Below are 20,084 nucleotides of genomic sequence, written 5' to 3' on the forward strand. Positions count from 1 at the left end.
GAATTGCTTGAACCCGGGAGGTGGAGGTTGCAGTGAGCCGAGATTGTGACACTGCCCTCCAGCCTGGGAGACAAGAGTGAGACTCTGTCAAAAAAAAAAAAAGCTATTTTGATATACAGATTATATCTGATGAATGATTGTGGAAAAGAAAATTTAAAAATTTCTCTATTAAAGTCTAAAAAGTTTTAGAAAGACTCAAACAATTATTTTAAAAGTCCAGGTAAATATTGAAGAATGAGATCACATTACTTATATTGTAGACTGCGATGGAGCTGCAATAAAACTAAGTAAATTAAGTTGAAAAACTTTTGCTTTGAACTACAGACATGATGTGTGTGTGTGTGTATACTTCATTTCAGGAAGCACACTCATTAAAGAAATGTGAAAAATATAACAACAAGGATGGCGTCATGTTATAATGACATAAATAAACGATGTTGAATCTTTAACCCATTAAACATGATCATCAAAGACATCTAGTCAAGGTCATGGAAAAATGAACTTCCTGCTTCTTTACTTTAGAATAAACAAAGAAATCTATAAATTGAGACTTCAAGCTCACAGCTATGGGAACTCCAAGGCGAGAGGCTAAGTGACAGGAGGGAGAACTGGCCGCAGCTGCTCGCCCTGCACTTCTGGGCTGCACCAAATCGCCACAGGCCTCACCCTCCTGGCTTTGTCTCCACACAGTGACAGCCCACTGACTCTTTTCATGAAGGGTGAAACACAGTAAGCGTTCCTTGAAGCACTTTTATCCTCTCTGCCTGCAGGTTTTGGGAGCAGGCTTCTGGGAGAGGGTCCCAGCTTGTGTTGGGCCTAATGACCTTGGGAATTGGAGTTCCCTTTTTTCCACTGCACCAGCTTATGAGCTCATGGTCCTCTTCAGTCTGCATGGATGTCCACCTGTTAGGTTACTGCTTAAGGTGCAAAGACTATGGATGGATGAAACACCCCAATAGGGAAATGAGAAATCTGAAAAAGTAGTCCATAAGCATATGGAGTCTGCACAACCTTACCAAGAATGAAATCATAATTGCAGAATCCAGTGTCAGTGAGAATGTGTGGAACTGGGTACCCTCTTACACCATTGTTGGGACTATACTTGGCATATCCTTTTTGAGGGCAACTTTACAGTGTTTGTCAAAGTAAAAAATCCTTATATTTTGGCCCACAACCATGTTCTAAGCTAACAATTGTTTTCTAAGTTTGGAAGCCTGACAAAATGGCCTGCAAATGGGGAGAGTTGGCAAGTGCCCCAAACTACTGCTGCTCCCTGTACACCTGCCACCTGAGTCTATGCTATTCATACTGATTTTAGTTAATTTTTTTTTTCTTTTTGAGATGGAATCTCACTCTGTTGCCTAGGCTGGAGAGCAATGGCGTGATCTTGCTTACTGCAACCTCTGCCTCCTGTATTCAATTGATTCTCCTGCCTCAGCCTCTTGAGTAGCTGAGATTACAGGCAAGTGCCACCACACCAGGCTAATTTTTGTATTTTTATTAGAGACGGGGTTTCACCATGTTGGCCGGGCTGGTCTTGAACTCCTGAACTCAAGTGATCTGCCCTGCTCGGCCTCCCAAAGTGCTGGGATTACAGGCGTGAGCCACTGCGCCTGGCCATTTTAGTTGATTCTAATTGGAAATCAGTCAGAGACATTGGCAGCTCAAGAGGTAACTGTTTTTTTTTTTCTTTTTTTCCCTCGTGATGCAACAGTATTTTCTTTTCCTTTAAAATTGAGACAGGGTCTTGCTATGTTGCCCAGGCTGGTCTTGAACTCCTGTGCTCAAGCAATCCTCCTGCCTTAGCTTTCTGAGTAGCTGGGATTACAGGCATGTGCCACTGCACCCAGTTATTTATTCTCATTTTATAGGTAAACCCAAAGAGAGCAGAATTTTGATCCCTGTAGCCAGTGAGTTCCCAAATCCAGATTTCAAATAGTCTTAGAAATACCAAATTGCACTGAAAATAAATGCATGGACAAAGGACTGATGGTGTTTAAGGGTTAAAATATTTTCTATTACTCAAAAAGGATTGTGAAATAAAAGCTTTTCCAGTTGAGCAGAGCACCAGCCTGGGCCAGCTGAGCCACACTGCCTTCTGCGGCTTCTGATTACTCATGCAGCAGGAACTGGGAGAGGGTGTCCTGGTCTTTGTTCCCACTCCTTATTCTGACAGCTCCTCCGTGGGGAGAATCTTTTCCATCTCTAAATGAGCTCTTGCAGGGCGAGGACTGTGTATTGGGTGTGAAGGTCAGAAGCAGAATCCAGTGTTACAAATCATAACACAAAGAAAACCAACAAGGCTGTTTTTAGTTCCTAAGTACACTACATGATAACTGAGATACATTTAAATCATTGGAAGTGGAGAAAATTGGGGAAAAAGTTATTTATTTATTTATTTTATTTATTTATTTATTTTTTTTGAGACAGAGTCTCGCTCTTTCGCCCAGGCCGGACTGCAGTGGCACCATCCTGGCTCACTGCAAGCTCTACCTCCTGAGTTCATGCCATTCTCCTGCCTCAGCCTCCCGAGTAGCTGGGACTACAGGCGCCCACCACCATGCCCAGCCAATTTTTTGTATTTTTAGTAGAAACGGGGTTTCACCGTGTTAGCCAGGATGGTCTCGATCTACTGACCTCGTGATCCGCCCGCCTCAGCCTCCCAAAGTGCTGGGATTACGGGGTGAGCCACCGCGCCCGGCCTATTTATTTATTTTCGATACAGAGTTTCGCTGTTGTTGCCCAGGCTGGAGTGCAATGGCGTGATCTCCACTCACTGCAACCTCCGCCTCCCAGGTTCAAGCGGTTCTCCTGCCTCAGCCACCCAAGTAGCTGGGATTCCAGGTGTCCACCACCATGCTTGGCTAATTTTTGTATTTTTAGTAGAGATGGGGTTACACCATGTTAACCAGGCTGGTCTCAAACTCCTGACCTCAGGTGATCCACCCGCCTCAGCCTCCCAAAAGTGCTGGGATTACAGGCGTGAGCCACCGCGCATGGCCGCAAAGTTTATTTATACACTTGCACTGAACCATAGGGAATATCCCTGCGTGCTGTGACTTCTTCGAGCTGGTCTGAATCCTAGCTATGTGCTTATGTACATTTCATTTTCATCAAGAGAACAGCCTGGCTGTCTGGCAAAACTAAGGAAAGATTATTTTGCTTATCTATTCCTCTCCCTCATAGCCCTCCCCAAATTATAAAATACTTTTGAAAGCATGTAAATGGTGTAGTAGTTGAGCTCATTTTCCTTATCTTGCAGGTATGCATAAGCCCTGCTCAATCTACAAAACAAAATGAAAATCTCAACTTTATAAAACACTAATAATTTACTACAGTATTTCTTCAAACAAACACACATAACTGACATTTACTGAGTGCTTTCTGTGTGCCAGGCCTAGGTCTAAGTTCTTTATGTAAATTAACTCACCCCTCGCAGCCCTCTTCCTGGGGCTGGTAGGAATGCCTGTCTGTGGTCTGTGCTGAGATGGGGCTCAGCCCCAGGGAGCATCTTGTGATCCTCCTGAGTGATCAGATGGCCGTCAGCCCCATGGTCATCCTTGTCCATGATGCACACACTTAGTGGTCTTCTTGTTGGCATAAAAGGATGCCAGTCTCCGCTGTTTCAGATAACAACCCCAGAAGGATCATTTGGAAGGGACTGTGGCTGTGTTCTGAAAGCTTCTTGACACCCCAGGTAAGGTCAAGAAAACAGCACACCAAAACTTGCAGAAGAGGTGTCTGAGGCTTGATGAAGGTCCAGGAGAAAATGCTGCCGGTGTCCTGATGGCACAGAGAGCAAAGACCTTTGAGTGGAAACTCATGGACCACAATGACCAGGCCGCAGGTGGTAGAATTTGGAATGCTGGATTCTGCTTCTGACCTTGACACCTAATACATAGTTCTCGCCCTGTGATACTTGGACTCTGAATTGAAAAAGATCTAGAACTATCCTAACTGGTTTTAAAAATTATATGCTCCTTTGTGTGTGTGTATAAGAATGACATGATGAAAACTTGTATCTAAATAAAGTCGAATTAAGGCTTTTTTGTTTTTCTCTCTCTTTTTTTTTTTTTTAAGATAGAGTCTTGCTCTGTTGCCCAGGCTGGAGTGCAGTGGTGTGATCTTGGCTCACTGCAGCCTCAACCTCCTGGGCTCAGGTGATCTTCCTACCTCAGCCTCTTAAGTAGCTGGGATCACAGGTGTGCACTACCACACGCAGCTACTTTTTGTATTTTTAGTAGAGACGGGGGTTTCACCAAGTTGGCCAGGCTGGTCTTGAACTTCTGACCTCAAGTGATCTGCCTGCCTCGGCCTCCCAAAGTGCTAGGATTACAGGTGTGAGCCACCGTGCTCCGCCTAATTAAGGATTTTTAATGATATGTAAGATAAAAATTTGAAGTGATGTGAAAGCATGTGTCATAGTTTAACTGGCAGTGTTTTTCTTCTTAGTGGCTTATAAAGTATTAGTACATCATAAAATTGACAGCACTTTAGATTTGTTGAAATATGGCATTTTAAAAGGTTAATTTTGGAGATGAGGAAACTGAGGCACAGAGAGGTTAATCAACTTGCTCAAGGTTGCACAGTTATTCATAGTAAGTGATAGAACTAAGAAGTGAAGGCTGGGCACGGTGGCTCACGCCTTTAATCCCAGCAGGCCTTTGGGAGGCCAAGGCGGGCGGATCATTTGAGGCCAGAAGTTCCAGACCAGCCTGGCCAACGTGGTGAAACCCTTTTTCTATTAAAAATACAAAACTTAGCCGGGCGTGGTGGCGGGAGCCTGTAATCCCAGCTACTCGGGAGGCTGAGGCAAGAGAATCGCTTGAATCCAGGAGGCGGAGGTTGCCGTGGGCTGAGATCGTGCCACTGCACTCTAGCTTGGGCGACAGAGCGAGACTCCGAATCAAAAGAAAACAAACAAACAAAAAAACTAAGAAGTGAAGGAAACAGGCTGACCCTGGGGCCTGTGCGCTGAGCTAGGGGGCCCCGCGAGCATTACTCACCGGCTTCCGCTTCTGCTGTGATTTTGGCTGGACTCCTCCCACCTGGGCTGCGGCGTTTCTTGCAGTTTTCTGAGCGCAGTTCTCGCGTCTCTCCAGGTTGTTTGAGAAATGCAGGGCATACTTTTCTGCTTAAATTCTCCAGGGTCAGTTTTTCTGCTGCTGCGGAAGACACCAGGCGTATTGAATAGTGGCAGCAGGCAGGGCTGCATCAATTTACTAAGACCGGGGTGAGAGCCGGGGCCTAAGCGGTCGCCTCCGTTCTTGCGTTTTCCCGGAGCCTGTGGGCTGTGTGACGCCGGGGCCTCCCGCAGCCCCGCTGCGCCCGCACCCACGCTTCGGGGCGATTCCCCGCAGGCATAACGGTGCCACTTCCTTAACCAGGCTGAACTCCCGGGCTGTTAGGAAAGTTCATGCCATCACAATACCCAGGCTGTGTTATTTGCTTTTAGAGCCCTTTGAGTTTTCCTCTGGAGCACTTCAGACACTTTAAAGTTTATTTTTATAATTATTTGATTTCTGTCTGCCGTCCTCGTTATGCCGAGTCCACCAGGGCCGGGCTCTGGGCTATTTTATGCCTGGCACCAAGTAAGTGCTCAGAAGCCATCTTGTTGACCTGAAATTTTCGAAGGTGAGGGCCTCAGAGACCCTTGATGAGAGAGTAATTTTAGAAAGGTTTACAGGCTGTGGCCTGGCGCTGCACCCGGGTTACTCCACTCCAGTTCCCAGTTGCGTCCTCCAGGCCTGAGGACTGCCTGGGTCCGCTTGTCTAGATCCTTCCTGAACATTCTGTAGGGAATAGGGCGGTGCTGGTTTATTCTATCTAAAGCATGCGTTTGTAAATGTCAATGTGCAGCGGTTCGGCGGGGTTAGAAGGCTGGCTAGGAGGAAGCGAGACAATGGGTGAAAATCAAGGTTGAACCCAGGAATCCGGGGAAAGGAGACACCGTGAGTGAAGGAAAACGGGGAGCTGTTCGGGAGTGGAGCCCCCAGCAGAGCTGGGGGAGTAAGCCCGGTGTAGCAGGGAGCCGCCAGTCGCTGTTGCGAAGCCTGGTAGCTCTTGGCCCAGCCCCAAACCCTACAATCTGCGCTGTGTGCCTTCGCCATAGACGGTGCTGCCTGGACGGGGAGAGCCCTGGGGCTGCGGTGTGGGATGCAGGGATGGGAACCACGTCATTGCTGAGGGCTCAAGCCACAATCTGGATGAAGAGGGGTCTGGAATCGTGTCTATGGTGCCCACTACTTCCCTTTTCATCACCCTTGGTCGGACGCGTTGCACGGCCTGTACTTTCATGCCCGCTTGAGGTGGGGCTAGGTCACCCACACTTGTGGCCTTGAAAGGAGCCCCTGCCAAATCCTCAGCGGGAGGCAGTGAAAGCGACCGTCATTCAACCGAATCTGTATTTCACCCAGAAAAGGTGAAATCGGTGCCAGCGTTGTGCTGCAAAGTCCTGCTCGTGATCCCAGTTCCCGTAGAAACAGGTCAAAATCAAGATGGAGATGGTGAAGTTCACGCCTCATACGCGGAAGCCGTTAGGAGAACAGTGATGAATCCAGCGCGGGCTCTGTCAGGGGTGGTGCCAAAGATGCATGTAACTCTGTGTTTCCTGCTTATAGCACTGGTCTCCTACTCGACCCCTAGGGGAGAGAGGGCCTGTGGGGCTGCAGGGAACAGGAATGGCCCTGGGAGGGCAGCTGCCTGCTCCAACTGCAGCTGGTCCTAGCTGCCGTGACCTTTTTTTTTTTTTTTTTTTTTTTTTAACTGAAACTGAGTAGTCTCTCTTTGTTGCCCAGGCTGGAGCACAGTGGCGCCATCTCGGCTCATTGCAACCTCCACCTCCCAGGTTCATGCGATTCCTGTGCCTCAGCATCCCGACTAGCTGAGATTATAGGCGTGTGCCATCACGCCCGGCTAATTTTTGTATTTTTAGTAGAGATGGGGTTTCACCATGTTGGCCAGGCTGGTCTGTAACTCCTGACCTCGGGTGATCAGCCCACCTCAGCCTCCCAAATTGCTGGAATTACAGGCATGAGCCACTGCACCTGGTCAGCCATTAGCTTTTTACAGAAAGCCTGGTAAGGGCTCTAGACCCCCCACGGTGTTGTGTGTGTGAGAGAACCCATACATAGACACATACATACACAGACACACACATGAACCTGGGAAAACTCAAGTCTGACCAAAGCATTAGGTCCTGTTTTACAAAAGGGAGAGGAGCTTATTAGTTCCTTGGGGAGACTGATCATATGAATGGGAAACATTGACCAAAGGGGACAAGTGAAAGTCATGAGGTCAAAGCCATAAGCTAGGTAGAAGGGGCAGCCAGGTGTACGGGCAAGAGTCCTTGCTTATAATTTGGATGAGCATATTCACACCTGTAATCCCAGCACTTTGGGAGGTCGAGGCGGGCAGATCACCTGAGGTCGGGAGTTCAAGACCAGCCTGACCAGCATGGAGAAACCCTGTCTGTACAAAAAATACAAAGTTAGCCGGGCATGGTGGTGCATGCCTGCAATCCCAGCTACTTGGGAGGTTGAGGCAGGAGAATCGCTTGAACCCGAGAGGCAGAGTTTGCGGTGAGCTGAGGTCGCACCAGTGCACTCCAGCCTGGGCAACAAGAGCGAAACTCCATCTCAAAAAAACAAAAACAGAAACAAAAATAAACAACAACAAAAAAAACCCAGGATAAATTAAGGAGTAGAATGCGCTATTTGAAAGATCGAGGAGGAAAGTCAAAGTTTTGCCAGCTGTGCTGTCTTTCCTTTGGTAATGGTGTCTGTGCATGTTGGTGCTGGCTCCTCTTCCCCCAGACCACGCCCTTACCTGATGCAAGAGGACTGTAGGTGTCTTAAGTGTGCACCAGCTCTGACGGTTGATCACCACATGCTCTGGCTTCTCTCTTCTTTTCTTTCTTTCTCTTTTTTTTTTTGAGACAGAGTCTTGCTCTGTTGCCCAGACTGGAGTGCAGTGGTGCAATCTTGGCTTACTGCAACCTCTGCCTCCTGGGTTTAAGCAATTCTCCTGCCTCAGCCTCCTAAGTAGCTGGGACTACAGGCATGTGCCACCATGCCCAGCTAATTTTTTGTGTTTTTAGTAGAGACAGGGTTTCACCATGTTGGCCAGGCTGGTCTCGATGTCCTGACCTCGTGATCCGCCTGCCTCGGCCTTCCGAAGTGCTGGGATTACAGGCATGAGCCACCGCGCCCAGCCTGGCTTCTCTCTTCAATGACTTTCTTCCAAATGGTGCCTTTTGTAATGGCTGTTGGAGAAGTAAAGGGCTGAGTGCATCCGGCTTCCCGCCGGGTCCTGTGGCTGAGAAGTCCGTGTGCTAGGGAGGGAGCAAAGCCTCACTTTCTCTCAAACATCTTGCAAGGTGCCTCAGGAGGCTTAAGGGCCTTATAATCATTTGACAGCCTCATCCCTCACTTAGAACTGTGAATTGGCTTGCTTATTTGCCTTATAAAGCCCATATGTTTATTTTTATTTTATTTTATTTTATTTTGAGATAGAGTCTCGCTGTGTCGCCCAGGCTGTAGTGCAGTGGCACAATCTCAGCTCACTTTAAGCTCTGCCTCCCGGGTTCACGCCATTCTCCTGCCTCAGCCTCCTGAGTAGCTGGGACTACAGGCTCCCGCCACCACGCCCGGCTAATTTTTTGTATTTTTAGTAGAGACGGGGTTTCACCACATTAGCCAGGATGGTCTTGATCTCCTGACCTCGTGATCTGCCTGCCTTGGCCTTCCAAAGTGCTGGGATTACAGGTGTGAACCACCATGCCCCGGCCCCTAAAAAGCCCATATGTTTTCTTAAAATCATTTTCAGGTAAGCTTTTTCCATGGGTTTTCGTGATGATATAACATACTCAGAACCCATAGGCAAGTTCATTTTAAAAAAAGGATGACCTCTTACAAATGGTTCTATTTCTTTCTCTGGCTATTTGGTGTCAAGATGACAAGTGGCTGGGAGGTGTGGGGTCTGTGTAGGAAGTCTCCCACATGGCCACACTGAGAATGTTTATTGTAGAAAGGGAACTTTTGCCCTGTGAAGTCACCTCCTCCGAGTCACCAGTAGCTTTCTGATATTCTATCACAGGAAATTCCTGGTGGTCCACAAAAGCAGTCTTCTGAGTGCAGCTGCAGAGAGAGACAGAAAATAATTGCCGAATTTGACAGTAAGGTCTGGGGACCTGTGTTCAGGGGTGGCCGGCACCTGGGTTCTGTGAGCTGCAAACTGGGAGGCTCTTTGAACAATGTCAGAATAATCCAAGGAACAAAGGTCCACTGACCTCTCATTGTAATGCATGTAATGCAGAGAAAAAGGTACTGGAGGATGTCTTTTGTGTTTCAACAAGGTAGCTAGAAATTATATTTAGATTTGGTTGGTTTGAAGCTGTAGTAACTAAACACCACCCTGCCCCATCTTACCTAGCACTTAATATTCATTATCAAAACGTCAGCTTAAAAGTTTGGATATGGCAGTGGCATGCTTGAAGTATCAGATTTTGAATGAAAAACCATCTTACATCTGTGATTTAAATGAAAAACATTAGTACACTGCAGATATTTCTGCATCAACTTCAAATCCCTGTGTGGCATAGGCCAAACCCCTTAATACTCTGGGCCTTCGTTGTCTTATCTGTAAATAAGGGAATTTCCTGAATCTTTACTCTTACAGATTTAAGATCCTGGCATTCTACGTTTTTCCATGTCTCTACCTAGGGAGGAGCAGGCACCATCTGGCACCCTGACTGGGTGGGGGACCTGGACATTGTGTCTCCAGGCCATGCCCAGGACTTGTGGATTTCACGGTGCAAGCATTCTTTCCCTAGAGTATCTGCTGCTCTGACTTTGTATTATAAGAATTAGAATGAACAGTGCAGTCTGAAAGATCAGTAGAGGTTGAAATAGAGATTGACTTCTCTAAAATAAGGATAACTCTTCATCTGAGATTGTTTGTAGGCTTTTAAAAATCCACTTCAATAGATTTTTTTTTTTTCTGGAGTCCCATGCAACAAATATAGGCTTTGAGTTAAATCTTCAATGTTTTCTATCGATAGTTTTTTTTTTTTTGAGTGCCTTTGATGCACCAAGTCGCTTGTGTGAGTTGGTCCACTGACAGAGGGTCTCTCCCTGACCAACTCAGCCTCCTCTGGTTCCTATTCCTGACGAGGCCTTGACTTTTGGACTTTTTGTCCATTTTTGCATCGCCTAGCTTTAGAGAGAATACCTTAAAGTTGATTTAGTCAGAATCCCCCAGCATCGATATCTGGTCACTGTTGATATCTAATCATTCTCAGTATCTCATCAGCTTCCTCACGCCCTACTATCCCATTGATGTCTGATCACCCTGGCCCGCCTTCAGCCAGAATCCTTTCATGTTGGTTCAGCCAGATTCCCTCTTACCTCTGATATTTCCTCTTAATAATTTTCCATCCACTGACCCTCACCCTGGTCCTTGGCTATAAAATCCTCACTTTCTCTTGCTGTGTTCGGAGTTGAGCACAGTTCTATCAACTATTGTCCAGCTCTGGTCTTCAGTGAACCACCGTGAGAGCAACAATCTCATCTGATGTTTTAGAACTGCTGCAGTGGGATTAGCCTGAAGAATCCTTTTATGTCCCCGTTATTCTCTCTGCAGTAAGGTGGGAGGCCCAGGAGGGGCATGAATTCACAGGGGCCAAGGCAGTGATGAAATTGGGAAGAGAGATTCAATAGTCTTTGTGGCCTTCTGTTGGCAGCCTGCATGTTCTAGCCATACAACTGGCGGCTGCTGCATACCTCCCACCAGCCATAACAATTCATGGAAATTAATAAATGCATTTATTGGGAGAGGTCATGGGTAAAACAGGAAAATCAGTCCCCCAGCTTCCCAGACAAATACTCTAGAATTGAGTTTCAATAGAAACCAACAGCCTCTTTCACAGCACTGCGTATTTATAGCAAACAGAAGTGGTTCAAATTCTTATGTAGTTCAGCAAGGTTAAGTACAGTTCTTGTGTTTGTTTAGGTAACAAATGTGTTTGGAGGAGGTTTATGTCACAAAATAACAAGTGCTAGAAATTCTGGGATGTGAGAAGACTGAGTCAATGAGCCTGATTATCCTTCTCTCGGACTGCAGTCATAGAAAACAATCATTTTTTTGCTTAAAATGGGCATGCAGTTCAATGAGGGAAAAATTAGCCTTTTCAATATATGGTCCTGGGAGAAGTGGATACATGCAAAAGAATAAAATTGAACTTCTTTCTTATATACAAAATCAACTCAAAATAGATCATAGACCTAAATGAAAGAGCAAAAATTATTACATTCTTAGAAGAAAACATAAGAGTAAATGTGACCTTGGATTACTCAGTGCTTAGTTATCACATCAGAAGTGCAAGAAACCAAGTAAAAAATAGAAAAATTCGACTGTATAAAAATTTAAACCTTTTGTGCTGCAAATGGTACATGAGGAAAATGAAAAGATAACCCAAAGAATGAGAGAAAGTATTTGGAAATCATATACCTGATAAGAAACTGATATCCAGAATATATAAAGAGCTCTTACAAGTCAACAACAAAAAGATAAGTAATCCAGTTAAACAATGGGAAAGGATTTGAGTAGCCAATTATCCAAAGAAGATATATAAATGGCCAATAAGCATATGGAAAGATGCTGACCATCGTTAGCTATTAGAGAGATGCAAATCAAAACCACAGTGGGATGCCACTGCAAGCCCACTGGGATGACTATATTAAAGAAAGACAATAACGAGTGTTGAGCAGGTTATGGAGAAATTGGAATCCTTGCACACTTTTGATAGGGCAGCTGCTGTGGAAGGCAGTTTGGCAGTTCCTCAAAATGTTAACCATAGAGTTACCACATGAGCCTGCGATTTCATGACTACATATATGCCCAAGAAAATTAAAAACACATGTCCACGCAAAGACTTATACAAGAATGTTGTTAGTGGCATTATTCATAATAGCCAACAAGTGGAAATAGCTCAAATGTCCATCAAATGATGAATGAATAGACAAAATGTGGTATATCCACCAGTACAGTGGAGTACAGTTCAGCAATGAAAAGGAATGAAGTACTGATACATGCTGTGACATGGATAAACCTTGAAAACAAGCTAAGTAAGTGAAGCCAGCCACAGAAGACCACATATTGTATGGTTCTCTTTATATGAATGTCCAGAATGGGCAAATCTATAGAGATAGAAAGTAGATGAATGGCGGGATGTAGTGGCTCATGCCTGTAATCCCAGCACTTTGGGAGGCTGAGGCGGGCAAATCACTTGAGGCTAGGAGTTCGAGACCAGCCTGGCCAACATGGCAAAACCCTGTCTCTACTAAAAATACAAAAATTAGCTGGGCCTGGTGGCACACGCCGATACTCCCAGCTACTCGGGAGACTGAGGCAGGAGAATTGCTTAAACCTGGGAGGCAGAGGTTGCAGTGAGCTGAGATCATGCAACTTTATTCCAGTCTGGGTGAGAGGGAGACCCTGTCTCAAAAAAAAAAAAAAAAGGAAAAAAAAAGTAGTGAATGGTTTTCTAGGGCTGGTGTGTGTGTGTTTGTGTGTGTGTGTATGTAGTTGTTGAGGGAGTCATTACCAGTGGGATTCTATTTGGTATGATGTGAATATTCTAAACTCAGATTGTGGTGATGGTGTTATACAACCCTGTGAATATACTTTGGGAATAAATTGTATACTGTAAGGGGGTGTTTTTATATCTCAATACATCTTTTAGAAGAATTGACACTTGGGTAGGTGGGTAATAGGACATTATGATGCCCTTACTAGGCCTGCTGCAACTCCCACTCGCCTTTTCTCCCTCTCAGCAGATCCCTGTTCCAGACAGTCAAAGGGAGGCCTCGTCCATCTGGGCTGTGAGATAGGAAGGGAGCTGTTTCTCTACTCCTTCCTCTTACTTGTCTGATTTCCACAGACAGAAAAGAGGCCAACAACAAAAAATCCTTCAGGCTGTTTTTAGTTACAGAGAAAAGAAAAAGATAATCTACACATTGAAAAAATTACGTACCTTTTATTGTACCTTTCTCTGCAGAGATTTAGAGATGTTTTTAGTACCTCAAATAATCTTTTTATAAATTATAAATATTTCTGTATTAGAAATTGACACTACCTATGATACTCTGCTTAGTTCCTTTCCTTTTACATATTTAAAATACTCATATATATATATATATATATAGAATGTCCGTTAGCACATTATTCTAAATAGACTTATTCTAAATAAGACTCCAAAGTATCTTACTTCCTTTGTTCTTTTATTTTTACTTATTTATTTTTGAGACAGGGTCTCACTCTGTCACCCAGGCTGGAGTGCAGTGGTGCGATCTTGGCTCACTGCAACCTCTCCCTCCTGAGCTCAAGTGATTCTCCTACCTCAGCCTCCAGAGTACGTTGGACTATAGGCGTGTGCCAACACACCCGGCTAATTTTTGTATAAAATTTTGTATTTTTGATAGAGACAGGGTTTTGCCATGTTGGCCAGGCTGGACTCGAACTCCTAGACTCTAGTGATCGCCTGCCACAGCCTCCCAAAGTGCCGGGATTACAGGTGTGAGCCACCACGCCTGCTTTGTTCTTTGTAATAGAATTTCTTTTTTTCTTTTTCCTTTTTTTTTTTTTTTTTTGAGATGGGAGTCTTGCTCTGTCATCCAGGCTGCAGTGGCGCGATCTCGGGGCTCACTGCAACCTCTGCCTCCTGGGTTCAAGTGATTCTTCTGCCTCAGCCTCCCGAGTAGTTGGGATTACAGGTGCCAACCACCACGCCCAGCTACTTTTTTATTTATAGTAGAGATGGGGTTTTGGCATGTTGGCTAGGCTGGTCGTGAACTCCTGACCTTAGGTGATCCACTCGCCTCGGCCTCCCAAAGTGCTGGGATTACAGGTGTGAGTCACCATGCCCGGCCTTTAATAGAATTTCTTATGGTACCTTTTTTTTACATTAAAAAATAGTTTGTGGGTATATAGTAAGTGTATATATTTATGGGGCAGGTGAGATGTTTTGATATAGGCAGGCAATGTGCATTTATCCTTTGAGCTGCACATAACCAATTACATTCTTTAAGTTATTTTAAAATATACAATTAAGCTATTATTGACAATAGTCACCCTATTGTGCTATCAAATAGTAGTAGGTCTTATTATTCTTTCTATTTCTTTTGGTACCCATTTTATGGAATCCTTTTGTTAACCGTAGCTGGTTGTGGTGGCCATGAGAAGGAATATTAGGTTTTCTACTTGCAGAGAGTGTGGTTGAACATGGTTCTAGATGGGCAAGTTCTGATATCTATCACTATGTGGATGCAGAGGACACACTGCTCATGGCTGCTTCCAGAGAATGGTTGAATACAGCAGGTATCCTAAGATCTGTTCTTGGATGTCTCTAACAGGTCACTTTGGCTCTAGGACCCTCCACTACCCTTGCTGAAACTTTTTCAGAACACTCCGTAGTCTCCTTACGCCAGCCATCCGACCTTCCTCCCCTCACAGAATGGGAGACTGTGTTGCATGGGACACTGCCCTTGACTGCTCCTGGTGGATTGACTGCACTGGATCCCTGACCCCTCTGAGGGCTATCAGTGGTACTTCACCATTGTTGACACTCCTTCAGGCTACAGCATTATTGTTCTAGTCTGATCAGCCAACTCCTGTCAGACCACTGTAGCCTGTGAAACTGATCCATGTCATGTGTCTGGTTTTCTGGACCATTTGCATTCTGACAACGAGGAGCATTTTTTCGAAGGGGAGTCAACCGTGGCCTAATAATCAAGGTATTTGATGGAGTTTTTATGTGTTCCTGATATGGTTTGGATGTTTGTCCCCTCCAAATCTCATATTGACATGTAATCCCTAAAGTTGGAGGTAGGGTCTGGTGGGAAATGTTTGGATCATGGGGGCAAGATCCTTCATGAATGGCTTGGTGCAATCCTTGCAGTAATGAGTGAGTTCTTGCTCCATGAGTTCATGCAAGATTTGAGTTTTTAAAAGGGCCTGGAGCTTCCTGCTGTCTCTCTTGCTGTCTCTCACCATGTGATACACGGGCTCCCCCTTTGCCTTCTGCCATGTTTGTAAGTTTCCTGAGTCCTCACCAGAAGCAGATGCTGGTGCCATGCTTCTTATACAGCCTGCAGAACCATGAGCCAAATAAATCTCTTTTCTTTATAAATTACTCAGTTTCAGGTATTCTTTTGTAGCAACACAAATGGACCAGCACAGTTCCCTACCATTCACAAGCTTCCTGTGTTGAGTATTGAAACTGCCTCCTCAAAAATTGACTGAAAAATATTTCTCACTCTACTCTCTCGCCTTGTCCTGGTCCACGCACCGTAGCAAGGCAGTTTGGTCACTGAATTTGGTTGTCTTCAGAAAGGAATTATCTTCTTTTGGCTGCTTCCTTGGTAATGATCAGGACAAAAGATGTGAGAGTGATAATCAAGAAGTGTGAAGTGGCTGGGTGCGGTGGCTCAGGCCTGTAATCCTGGCACTTTGAGAGGCCCAGGTGGGTGGATCAGCTGAGGTCAGGAGTTTGAACCCAGCCTGGCTAACAAGGCAAAACCCCATCTTTACCAAAAATACAAAAATTGGCTGGGCGTGGTGGTGCATACCTGTATTCCCACCTACTCAGGAGGCTGAGGCAGGAGTATCGCTTGAACCCAGGAGGTGGAGCTTGCAGTGAGCCAAGATCGCACCACTGCACTCCATCCTGGGTGACAGAGGGAGACTCTGTTGAAAATAAAAAAAAAAAACAAAACGAAGTGTGAATCCCAGCCTGCACAACATGGTAAGACTCTATCTCTACAAAAAATTAAAAAATTAGCTAGGCATGGTGACATGCCAGGACACACTCCCAGCTCCTTAGGAGGCTGAGGTGGGAGGATCACTTGAGCCTGGGAGGTTGAGGCTACAGTGAGCTATGATTGCACCTCTGCTCTGCAGCCTAGGTGACAGAGCAAGACCCTGGCTCCAAAAAAAAAAAAAAAAAAAGAAGAAGAAAAAGAAGTATGAAAAGTCTACTTGCAAGCTAATAAGTGAGCTTGCCATAGTTTCAGGGGTGTTGGCAGAAAACATGAGACACTTGGCTCAGAGACAAAGGACTTTATGTCTCATGGAATAGCGGTAATAGCCAGAGTTTAGCATATTTACACCAGTTCCCCAAGGCCAGTTCCCATGGGGTAATGTGATGGGGGGCAGATGAAATCTGAGCATTCATTAGGTTGTGTACAAGAAAGGAATCCCAAGTTTAAGAATCCCAATTCTCCATTAGTGGGAAATGAGTGTGTCTGATCTTTGCTCTAGAATAAAACATTATTACACTGAAAATTTAACAACACTGCCTTTGCTCTAGAGGGAGACATGATTATCCTCCAAGGCTGTTTGCCAGACAAACATTCTGGAAAAAAGAGTCTAGAACATAGGGAGTCAGTATCTTTGACCTTAAAATGTGCAGGGAGAAGACCTGGGGGATGGTCTTGCAACAAACCTATTTTGAAAATTTGAGTTTCTGCTGTTATGAAAACTGGGGACAATGTTCTCTTCTTTCCTCAAGTGGCAGTTCCAGGTTTGCTTTGTGGGGCACCCTCTGGGTAACAACCCAGCCAAAAGGGTACCCTAGAGAATTCAAACTTCATTCTGGTTTAGCCACTTAGATTTTCTTGTTGGATTAACATGGCCTTAGGTCCTAAAAATAGTGAACACATGTTTGAATAGACTGCTTACCAAGTCCTCCTATGGGGGTCTGCACAGGCCAAAGTGGGGAAATAAGTGTTGTTGTGAGTTGTATTGTGTTCCCCTAAAATTCACATGTTGAAGCCCTAATCCCCAATGTGACTGTGTTTGGAAATAGAATAGAGAGGTAATTAGGAGTCCTAATCCAATAAAACTGGTGTCCTTAAAAGAAGGGGAGCAGACAGCAGATATCTCTCTCTCTCCACTCAAGCACAGAGGAAAGGCCATGTGAAGCACAGCAAGAAGCCACCATTTACAAGCCAGGAAGAGTGGTCTCATCAGAAAGCACCCATGGCACCTTGATCTTGGACCTCCAGCCGCCAGAACTGTAAGAAACGAAATTTCTTTTGTGTAAGCCACTCACTCAGTCTGTGGCACTTTGTTATGGCAGCACAAGCAAACTAATAGAAGTGTTCTCTGTCCACTTAATAAAAGTTCCTTGTTCCTCTTGTACTTGACCTTTCCAAAGAAAGGTCTTGGTATGGGTAAGGGAATAATTGGACAAAGGGTGACGTTATAGCTACTGACATGGACAACAATGATTTTATGGTAGTAGAGGAAAAGGAACAACCCTGGCACTTGGAAAGGGAACCCCTTAGACCTCAGGAGGTATAGGGGAGTGAGCGATATTAGTGATCTTTCTCTGCAGCCTTTCTCAAAAAGGAAAATCACCCACAGTAGCTCTCTTAAACTGCTGCAAGTACCTGAAATTTAAGACTTCTAGGTCTGCCATCCTCCTCCGGATGACTTTCACTGTGATTTGATTGCCATTCCCTTACTCTTGCTGATAAATCTGCTGGAAGTAGCACAGGCGGACTCTCCTTTGTCCCCTGCCTTCTCCACACCCATTCTCACAGCTGTGGCTCCGTCGTTCTGTGGGGTGAATGAACACTCCTCCCCTGGTGTACTAGTCCTCTTACAGACAGGAAAAGTGGACTGTCTGTCCTTCAGGCCGTCATTCCAAATCAAGGTCTAGACTCAATTATTTAAACTGAACTAAGAACCCTAGGTGTATCAGCTGGCCAGGAGGCCACGATGGCATTGTCAGTTTTTTTTTCACACAGATCCCTCTGTGCTCCCTGCTGAATGATGTAGACCTCATTTGATGGCTGCAATAATTGTAAGCTCTCTTTCCAGGTGCACCATGTGCACCCTTGATATTTGCTTTTAGTCTGGAAGCCAGGTGTTAATTAGCCTTTCTCATGGGGACTTGTACCCCGGGGATGGCCATAACAGACCTTTGAAGGTTTAAGGAAACAGCACCAGGAGACCATGCAGCCTCAGATGATTGTGCAGAGCTCTCCAGAAGCAGCTGCTCTTGGTTCTGTGGCTTGTGTCTTGGAGGGATAGGATAACTGACTTGTTATTTATGTAAGTCCTATGGCAGTTTTTTCTGTGAGGGGAAGCATCCAATGAGAAAAGGTGGTATGGAATTTGCCACTGCTTTTAGCTGAAGTGATCACAGCTATGACATTCTCCCCCTAAAGCCATTTAAGTCAGTCTAAACCCATTGGCTAGGGTTGTTACGGTTGACGGGATTGCCCTGGACTTCCTCCTTCTGTACCTGGATTAATGTCTAGAGCGAAGTTAAAAAATCAATACAGAGGCTGGGCGCCGTGGCTCAGGCCTATAATCCCAGCGCTTTGGGAGGCTGAGGCAGGCGGATCACCTGATATCAGAAGTTGGAGACAAGCCTGGCCAACATGGTGAAACCCTGACTTTACTAAAAATACAAAAAAATTAGCTAGGCATGGTGGCAGGAGCCTGTAATCCCAGCTGCTGAGGCAGGAAAATCACTTAAACTTGGGAGGCAGTGGCAGTGAGCCGAGATTGCATCACTGCCAGCCTGGGCAACACAGCGAGACTCCGTGTCCAAAAAAAAAAAAAAAAAAAAAAAATCAATACAGAAAGTGAAGGAGAAAGCCACCTGGATTTCTGAGGTAGACCTTGATGGGTTGTGGGGTGTTCTGCTGATTGGATACAGGACCCTGAGAGGTGTGGCTGAGGTCCGTACTGTAGGTTGGCCTATCCTGCTGCTTGGAGTCCTGTAGGCAGTAGCCTTAATTAAATGCCATATAAGACAAATTGGACGAGCTTAGCCAGAAAGTAGAAGTGAGGAGTGGATACTATGGGGAAACAATTCTCCATGGGTCTCTCAAGTTCCAGCAAATATTAATAACAGAGGCACTGACAGCCCTTTGATCTAGACTATCTTTTCTTTTCTTTCTTTCTTTTTTTTTTTTTTTTTTTGAGACAGAGTCTTACTCTGTTGCCCAAGCTGGAGTGCAAGGGCATGATCTCAGCTCACTGCAACCTCCGCCTCCCGGGTTCAAGCTATTCTCCCGCCTCAGCCTCCCAAGTAACTGGGACTACAGGTGCACACCACCATGCCCAGCTAATTTTTGTATTTTTAGTAGAGACTGGGTTTCACCATGTTGGCCAGGATGGTCTCAATCTCTTGATCTCGTGATCTGCCCACCTCGGCCTCCTGAAGTGTTGGGATTAGAGGTGTGAGCCACCATGCCCAGCCTAGACTATCTTTTCAAGGATGTTTATATAGCAAACTTTCTTGAAAGAAATATTTCCATTTGGAGCAAAGAACAGGTATGCTTACTGCATGTTATGAATGATTTGGGCTTTTGAAGCCCAGAGTTCCTCCTCTGTACTGTAAGGCAATTCATGGTGTGTTCAGGTGCCCCCCTGGGCCCACTGCATTAATCCCATGGGATTTGGGGGTGAGAAAGATGCAACATTCTGGTACCCATGTTGCTTGCTATATAGGAAGTAATAAAATTCTTTGTCTCTGACCCATGAGTCTCGTGTCTTTTGCCAGCATCCATGAAGCAAACGGTAACAGGCCAATTTATCAGCTTCTAAGTAGGGTAAAATATCAGATCTGCCAGTTTCCTGTGGGTAGGTGAGTAGTAAATGACCATTAAGTATTCCATAAATCATGGATTGGAGAGAGGGAAGGAAACAATTAGTGCATATCTACAAGGACTTTCTTCTGTCACATAAAAAATTTAAAAACCCCTGGTCCTTATTGAGTATTTAACATATTTTTCTTAAATTTCCCGAAGTACTTGAAATAAGTACAGTAGGTATTTGTTTGGTTAACACAGCCTGTTTGCCTGTGTTGTTTATATTTTCCCTCTACATCTTTCTATGTTCCCTACTATTTTTTTGTCTCCTTTATTTCTCAGCACATGAACAGGCTCAAGGGTGATTGATACTTGCAGGAAGATTTTATTTTCAGGCTAGAATAGCATTCATAAAAGAATAGGGCTCTGAGGCCGGGTGCGGTGGCTCATGCCTGTAATCCCCAGCACTTTGGGAGG

The sequence above is a fragment of the Pongo abelii genome, chromosome 7 (genome assembly GCF_028885655.2).
Source record: "Pongo abelii isolate AG06213 chromosome 7, NHGRI_mPonAbe1-v2.0_pri, whole genome shotgun sequence".
Taxonomy (NCBI): Eukaryota; Metazoa; Chordata; class Mammalia; order Primates; family Hominidae; genus Pongo; species Pongo abelii.